The sequence below is a fragment of the Dendrobates tinctorius genome, unplaced genomic scaffold (genome assembly GCF_039654945.1).
Source record: "Dendrobates tinctorius isolate UK_male_01 unplaced genomic scaffold, ASM3965494v1 ptg000196l, whole genome shotgun sequence".
In the NCBI taxonomy this organism is placed as follows: domain Eukaryota; kingdom Metazoa; phylum Chordata; class Amphibia; order Anura; family Dendrobatidae; genus Dendrobates; species Dendrobates tinctorius.
In genome coordinates, this window is record NW_027361863.1 from 13,042,790 (window position 1) to 13,051,877 (window position 9,088).

Below are 9,088 nucleotides of genomic sequence, written 5' to 3' on the forward strand. Positions count from 1 at the left end.
AGACATCTGACAACTTATGTTACTGGACAGGCTACACCACTACCTTTCTTTTGCAGATGCACAGCGGTATTCCCTGTCGATGATGCCCAGAAAGAGCATGCACTCTAGTGGCGGGCAAGCGCAGCTTCAAGTGGCCTCTCCTCCTCTTCCTCCACCTCAACATCACACCCAGTACAGTCCACAGAGGTGAAACCCAAATTCCTCTTTCTCCCCCCCGCGTCCCAACTATCCAACCATTCAACTGACTGTACAGAACGCAAAGATGGGTGAGTCTGAAGATCTGTTCACACATTCTATGCCATGTTCATCAGAAGTGCACTCAAAAGCTTTGCAGAGTCTAGAGGAGGAAATCCGCTCTGATGCTCAAAATTTTTTTATCTTGGATCTGGGGCAGGACAAAGTACAGTCTGAACAGCATCCTGACGATCATCATCAGACGTTAACCCCTGGGTGGAGGTGATCCTGATGAGACTCAGATATCTGAGGCTTACATGGACTGTACTGTGCTGTCAGGGCAAGAAGAGGAGGAGGGTGACTCCAAGGACGAGGAATGTGATAACACAGGGGATGAAGATAATGAGGTGTTAGATCCCAGTTGGAGTGAACATAGAGGCACACAGCTGAGTAGATCATCTGAGGAGGAAGACAAGGAGGTTATGTTACGCCTTACTTCGCAGACACATAGTGATGCAGCCACAACGACCAATGCATCCTCAGCCACAATTGTGCCTTTGACCAGCAGTGTCAGCGGGTCTCCAGCATGCAGGGGTGGCAAGGGTTGCCTAGCCTGGGCCTTTTATGACACTGCAAAGGATGAGCCAACTCACGTAATCTGCCAACTTTAAAAAAAAAAAAAACTGAGGCGAGGTAAAAAGTGCAAAAATTTGACCACTACATGTATGAATCTATGAGCAGGTTGTGGAATGCAGTGACGGACAGGAGACAGAGCAACGGTTAACAGTTTTAATTAACACTGGGAAACTCCACGCAAGGAGATAAATGGTTAACAGGGGAATAAGCACTTCAAAATGTGAAAAGTACGCATGGTTAAAGAACAGTAGAAAAAGGTATTATCAGTTCTTGTTGGGTCAACTTATCCTGTCAGTCGTTTCTCTAGACGTGGTAGCCACAAAGCAGGTGATAGCGCCAACAATGGCTGACGCAGGGCTTATCTGTGGAGGTCCAGAAGGTAATGATGATCTGTCTTCTGGTGGCAGTGGTTGGTCTCCGATACCTTCCGCTGTGCCCCTAGTCCATATACCGATGTGGCTGGAGGAGTGTGGGCAACCGCACTGTCTGAGCCCAACCTGGCCTGGCAGATATACACTGGGGAATTGGGACATAGATGGCGGTCCTGCATCCGGTCTCTCTCTGGCGGCAGGCGTGCAGTCCTCACTAGCCCGGAGCATTTGATACCTCGCTTCGTGGTGACCAACGGGCACAGTGCCCGCTCCTCCTCACAGTCTCTGTCAGTGGCGGTGGGGAAGCTTGAGCGTGGGCCTGTGCTGTACTGATGATCGCGGGCCGGAGCAATTACTTCCCCCTGCTGCGCTCTGTCTGTTCGCGCCGAATCTGCCCGTTTCGGAGCGCGCTGTGGCTGTGTACACTTAGCCACACCCCCTGCTTCTGCCTGCAAAGATTGGTCCGGTCTCTTAAGTTAACAGAGGAGACAACCCCGACAGGTCCAGACCCGGAACAAAACAGGTACCCGCAGCACGGTCTTTCTTCTTACAAACCTTTACATGCGCAATCATAATGCTTTAATGTGGCAATCCCACTGCGCAAAAATGTGGACCATCGGACTTCAACCACCATCAGCCACCCTATCAATCTCATCTGCTGCTTCTTCCTCCTCTGTTACCGTGGTGCCAACTATTGAGACTGAGGTCTTCGACCGCAGAACCTCAGGTTCTTTACTCACTACAGCCATACAGCCATGCTGACTGAGAACAGTAATGGAAGCTGACATGCCTGCTGTTTTTGACTAATCTCAGAGAACGAGCACAGCACAAGTTTCTCAATCCACCGTAACATCTCCACCTGCACCTCTCTCATGGTTCAGCAGCTTGTCCAGTTCACTGTACTCTGCCCTCTCTCAGCACTGCAGCCAGCTCACAGTTCTGCAGTTGTGGTCACGTAAAAGATTGCTTCCTCCTACGCATGTGGGTCGCCCTCCCAGGGCCGCGGGGTACTCGGTACCGGGCCGGTGTCAGTGGGATGTGTCACAGCAGCGGTGACCCAGACCGTGGCCCTGGGCGCCCAAGTAATAGGAAGATGTGAATGGTGGAATGTAGTTAAATGAATAGTTCGTGACGCCACCTGTGGTGTTCGGCAACTGAGGTGTTAAGCTGATGCTGCAGAAAGATCCTCCAGGACAGATGGTGTGGTGCAGCAATGATGTTCTAGCCCTCCACAGGCAGGGCTGTTGTCCCAGGGCAGTGTAGATGTGGAGACACTTAGATGGTGTAGTGTTTGGCGCAGGGGATGTAGCAGTGCCAGGCGGACGGACGCAGGAAGGAATGGAGGACACCAGGGCATGTAGTTCCAAAGCTTTACTCACAGTCTGTAGTGCCCGTTTCTGTGCCGTGTCCTCCGGGTCAGGGACTCAATCAACCTCCAGGCAAGATGGAATGCTCCCTTCCACGCTCCGCCAACTTATGTGCCTTTTCTGAACGTCTCCTTTATAGCGCCTTTAAGTGTGAAGATCTCCTAGTACTGAGTTACACTGGAGTTCCTCCTGACAGATGTTCCCAAGAACTCTACTTGTACGGCAGACAGCTGTAGCCTGCTTCGGGGACTCTCTACTCCTAAGTCCCGGCTCTCTATCCGTGTTGCTGTTGTGCCCTCAAGTCTTAGATGGGAGTAGTGCATTTACAGCCCACTACTCCACCGGTGTCTGCTGCAGAACCATTAGTGTCCATACAACCTCGGGGACCGGGCCCCGGCCTTGCGCTTAGAACTTCTAGGCAGGGTTCTTCTTCTAACCCACGTCCTCTGTGTTCCCTTTCACTCCTACGTTCCGTACTTGTCTTTCCCTCCTATGGAAGCTCAGGCTTCAGTTCAATGTCTTCTTTCCTTTCCCGTGCCAGCTGGCTCAGATCACTGAGGCAGCTGCAGCACTCCTTCCTCCATCCCGCTTCCAGGGATCCCCACTCCTCTCCGAGTGGCTTCCTCACTCAGACTCACCGACTGACTGACCTCCTAAACCATCCCGCTCTTTTATGTATTCTCAACTCCACCCACCTCCCAGCACATTTATTGTTCCAACCAGGGAACCACCAAAGGTGCTCTGCTTCTCTCTAAGTAAGGAGCTGCAATGTGGTTTTGCTGAACTACTCGCCTCCAACTTACCTGGATGGTGGAGCACCACACCTTAGGAGAAGGTGCAGTACCTCTGTGGCGACTAAGCCTCAGGGGCGTCACACATGACAAAGCTAAGAGGTTGAACTCCACTATCTCCAATCTGTTGGCCGTAGAAATGCTGCCTTTCTGCCTGGTAGATACAGATGGTTTCCGAAAGCTGATGGCCATCGCAGTCCCCCAGTACCAATTACCCAGTAGCCATTTATTTTTTCCTGGAAAGCTGTGCCTGCGCTACACCAGCATGTCGCAGACAACATCACCCATTCCTTGACAAAATCTCTGTCTGCCAGGGTGCATTTCACCACTGACACTTGAACAAGAAAGCATGGCCAATGGCATTACATCTCGCTGACTGGGCACTAGGTGACTCTGGTGGCTGTGGGGACAGGTGCTGCTCCACAAGTCTTGGAATCCCCAAGGCTTGCAGGACAAACCTCTACATTTAACACTTCCTCCACTGCTTCTGCCTCCTCTATCTCGTCTAGGGCCTCCACCTGCACCCTCAACCTCTGCCTTAACGAGACAGGCATTTCCATCAGTGCATAGCGAATCCCCACCACCTCCGTACTGCGCAGCCAAGGCTCACCGCAATCTGGCAGTATTAAAATTGATATGCCTTGGAGATCACAGTCATACAGCTGAAGAGTTGTGAACAGCTCTCCAGGCTGAGTTTGATCAATGGTTGTCTCTGCTGAACCTGCATCCAGGGAAGGCCGTGTCCTATAACGTTGTGAACCTGGTGGTGGCCTTACCACGAGGCAAACTCACTCAAGTGCCTTGCATGGCTCACATCCTCAGCCTGGTGGTACAGCGATTTCTCCGCCACTATCTTGGCCTTAGTGAGCTGCTCCAGAAAGCACGTAAGCTGTGTGCTCATTTCCTCTGTTCGCACCTCTCTGGTTATTGACTTGCATCAATACAGAGGTCTTTGTCCATGCCAGTTAACAGGTTGATATGTGATGTGCCAACACGTTGGAATTCTACTCTGCACATGTTGCAGCGACTGTGGCAGCAGCAACAAGCTCTGACGCAGTATGTCATGTCATATAGCCTGGGCCAATGCAGTACGGATGTGGCGCATATCATGTTTACAGTTTTGAAATGGCTACTAAGATAGCTAGCGCTGACAATGCCATCATCAGCATCACTATTCCTGTCATCTATATGTTGGAGCAGACTTTGAATAGCCTGTGAGAGGAGATGGTGGTCCCAGAAGAAGAGGAGGAAGCAGAGGTGGATGCGGAAGGGATAACATTGTCCCTAAGCTCAATACTGTCGTCACCCAGGTGGGTGTCAAGGGAGGGTGGATTACTGCGATCGAGGGGGGCTGGTGATAACAATGTGTTATCGATGGTGCAAGATCCTAGGTACGAATGGAGGAGGAAGAGGTGATGGGCGAGCAACTGTCAGATGAATAGGATAATCCTACCCTCTCTGTTGTTTGTTGTTGGTGGAAGGGAACGGAGGAAACAAGTCTGATTTTACCCTGCCACCAACACAGCATGGCCTTGAACCTCATGGTAGAGCCTGACATATGAGTGTCTTCTTGCTGTACTATCTGCAACATGATCCCCATATAGTTATGATTAGTAATGCTGTTTGAAGTTGTATTAGATCCACGTTATAAAACCAAATTTTGCAAGATGATTCCTGCCCTAGAAAGGGACCTGCGAATGCTGGAATATCGAAACACACTTTTACACAACCTTAAGAGAGCTTTTCACCAAGACAGCAGTGAAGCACTCAGTTCGCATTGCAGCTCTAGACTTCCTACCACAGGCCTGTCAATTCATCAATGCCAAAAGATTAGCAGCAGCAATGGTGGAATTGGAAAAAGCAATTTCTGTGAGTCCTTTGACACTTTTTTTAGACCAATTAATGCATCAGCACAACAAAGTCCAAGTCTTACACGTGGTGAATGAATGGAGAGGATGGTGCAGGAGTATCTAGAACTGAATATCAATACCATCAGGAAGAATTTGGACCCTTTCACATTTTTGCCTTCCAAAATGGATGACTGGCCTGAGCTTGCCTCACATGCCTTGGTTTTATCATGCCCGTCAACCAGTGTTCTCTCAGAACAGGTCTTCAGTGCTGCTGGTGGTGTCCTCATAGATAAGCGCATCTGGCTGTCCACTGAAATGTGAACAGTCATGGTTGGTCTACAGTACCTCTGCTTGGTTAGCTATAGTGAAAGATGTCTCGGTCCCAATTATTCTATTTCTATTCTCGTGACAGTTATTCCACTTCGGTGGTGTCAGGCTCTCATTTTTTAAAATGTGAACACTCCTGGTTGGGTGTCCATCTGCTGGATTGAGTGTAGTGGAAAACCTATCGGTCCCTATTATACTATTTCTACTGTGGTGAAATTGATGCAGCTTTGGTGATGTCTGCCAATAATTTTTGGAAATATGAACACTCCTGGTTGGGTGTCCATCTGTTGGATTGGGTGCAGTGGAAGACCTGTCGATCCATTTCACACTATTTCTACTCTCGTGAAATTGATGCCGCTTCTTTGGTGTAAGGTCTTCATTTGTTTAAATGTGAATACTCCTGTTTGGGTGTCCATCTGCTGGATTGGGCGTAGTGGAAGATCTTTTGGTCCCTATTATACTGTTTCTACTGTGGTGAAATTGATGCCACTTTGGTGGTGTCTGCCAATAATTTTTGGAAATGTGAACACTCCTGGCCTGGTTGGGTGTCCATCTGCTGTATTGGGTGTAGTGGAAGACCTGACAGTCCCTATTATATTATTTCTACTGTGGTGAGTTTGATGCCACTTTGGTGGTGTCTTCCAATAATTTTTGGAAATGTTAACACTCCTGGTTGGGTCTCCTTCATGAGTGTTGCCTGTAGCAGTAGGCCAAGACACCGTCAGGCCTTCACTTCTTTGGACTCAACTACCTTTATTACTATCCTAAATTTTTCTGACAATGGCAGTCTGCAAAACTGATATTTGTGCCAACTGAGTGTGGCTCAGCATGAAAGCAGGTAGAGATGTTGCATGTGGTATCAGGGCTCCCAGCAAAGAGGGCCTACATTAATCCCTCACCCACCTTGTCTTACTGTCCCAGATACCTCATGACTGGCTGATTTCCCCAGTTCCATACTAAAATTTGTATTGTGGGTGAACTGAGGCCACTTTCCTGGTGTCTGTTCCTCATTTGATGTGTTTTGGCAGCATTTGGGGCCGTTCTAAGGTGTTGTGCATGCGTTTGTTTTTGCCTCCTATTGAGCTAAGTGGAGTTCGGTTATGTTCGGCGAATATTCAACAAATTAATAGGCAAATATTGCAAATTCAGCGATCATAATCCGAACCGAACATTTAAATATTTGCTCATACCTAATGGTTAGTACCTAGTAGCACCCCCTTTTGCAAGTATCACTGCTTGTAAACACATTTTGTAGCCAGCCAAGAATCATTCAATTCTTGTTTTTTGGGGATTTTCATCCATTCTTCCTTGGAAAATTCCTCCAGTTCTGTGAGATTCTGGGGTAGTTTTGCATTCTCTGTTATTTGGCTGTCTAGCCACAGATTTTCAATGATGTTCGGACCAGGGGACTGTGAGCGTCATTGTAAAACTTCACTTTGAACCTTTTGAGGTCGTTTATTATGGATTTTGACCCATGTTTGCAATCATTATTCATTTGTAGAAGCCATCCTCTTTTCACTTTCATTTTTTTTTTTTATAGATGGTGTTATATTTGTATCAAGGATTTGTTGAAATGTTATTGAATCCATTCTTCCCTCTACCCTTAAAATGTTCCCTGTGTCATTGGCTGTAACACAACTCCAAACCATGATTGATCCACGCCCATGCCTAAATGTTGGCGATATGTTCTTTTTCTGTATTTCTGTGCCCTTTTATTCTCCACACATACCTTTGATCATTGTGGATACAGAGTTGACTTCTATTTTAACCTCATCAGTTCACAGGTATTGTTTACAAAATGTATCAGGCTTTTTTAGATGTTCTTTTGCATACTTCTGACATTGAATTTTATGGTGAGGATTCAGGAGAGGTTTTCTTCTGATGACTGTTCCATGACGGCCAAATTTATGCAGGTGTTTCTGTACCATAACTCCAGAGTCTGCTAAATCTTTCTGAAGGTATCTTTTGCAGTTAAACAGGGGTTCTGATTTGCCTCTCTAGCAATCCTGTGAGATTTTGCTTGGTCTTCCAGACCTTATCGTGACCTCCACTGTTCTTGTTAACTGCAATCTCTTAATTACATTTTGAACTGAGGGAAGGCAAACTTGAAAATGCTTTGCTATCTTCTTATACCTTTCTCCTGCTTTTTGGGCCTCCACCATTTTCATTTTCAGAGTGCTAAGCAGCTACTTAGAACTCAGGGCTGCTGTTTTTTGGCACAAAGTTAAAGGAGGCTGGGTTTTTATAAAGCTGGGAAATTTGCATCACTTGGCCTTTTGAACAGTGAATAGTGAACAAACCATAACCCTAACAGGCTAATTAAGGTCTGAAACCTTGGTCAAAGTTATCTGAACTTTAAAATCTCCAGGTTATAAAATGCAAAAAAATGACAATTTTTTGGCCTAAAATACAAAACAATTGTGTAATAATGTCCCCCATCCTTGTATAATGTTCCCCTTCCTGAACCCCTTCCAGTAAATATGTACGCTATATTACGGTATTCTCCAACACATTTGAAAAAAATAAATGTTTCTGTAAGAAGGTGACTAAATGCAACAGCGAAGGCACCAAGTAGAAACAATTTACTTATTGGAATATGAAATTGAAACCAAGATACTGAAAATGGAAAATGCCAAATCACAAAATAATGTTTACAGAGTATTTGACAAGCAGTTATATGACAGATGTTTATTTATTAACATGTAGTGAAAGAAATCTGCACCGCTTTCGTACCTGAGCCAAAATGTCCAGAGTATGGGACCACCTTGCCAAGATCACAGTCATACGGATACACAGGTGCCAATCCAGTATAAACAGTTTCAATGATCCATGCAAAAACAAGACAGAATGTGGCACTCACCGTTCCTTAAAATCCAGATTTTATTAGAACAACATTAAAACATCTTCAGCAGGGACGGTAGAAACGAATGAATGTGGTCGGACGACGGCCGTTTCGCGCACCTGCGCTTCTACAGGATGTTTGCTTGGGTTTAAATACTTTTTGTGAGACTTGCATTACATTACCTTCCAGTAGGTTTGCTGATATGTTTCTCTCCTGTTTTTGTCAACTAAATAAAGTTGAATGTGATTGTGAGATTTGGTCTAACACTACGTAGTGGTGGAATATTCAGAAATTTTTGACCATCACAGCATAGATTAAAAAAAAATGCCATAGAATAAACTAAAAGTGTAACACTAGTGATTCTGCCAAATCTGGCTCAATCTACTAAACTCTTACAACTTGTCAGTTTCGATCAATTCTAGCTTTGACATCACTTTTTAGAAATGCTGTAAATAGTTATTCACTTTTTGAAGAGTTAGAACTATTTGCTGTATCACTTTGTGGAATGTAATCATTAAGACATCTTAATTATTAAACTTCTTGTCCTTCCCAGAAGTTGTTGTTTTAATTGATAGTAAATTCAAACCTCTAGTGTATATTTCTCTGGGATACATTTTCTATATATTCCTTGTACTTTTCCATTGTCATTAAAATGAAACAACCATTTCTGCCACGCGTGAGATTACACGACTCAATTTTTGAAAGGAAATTATTTCTTCTATGTTGCTAA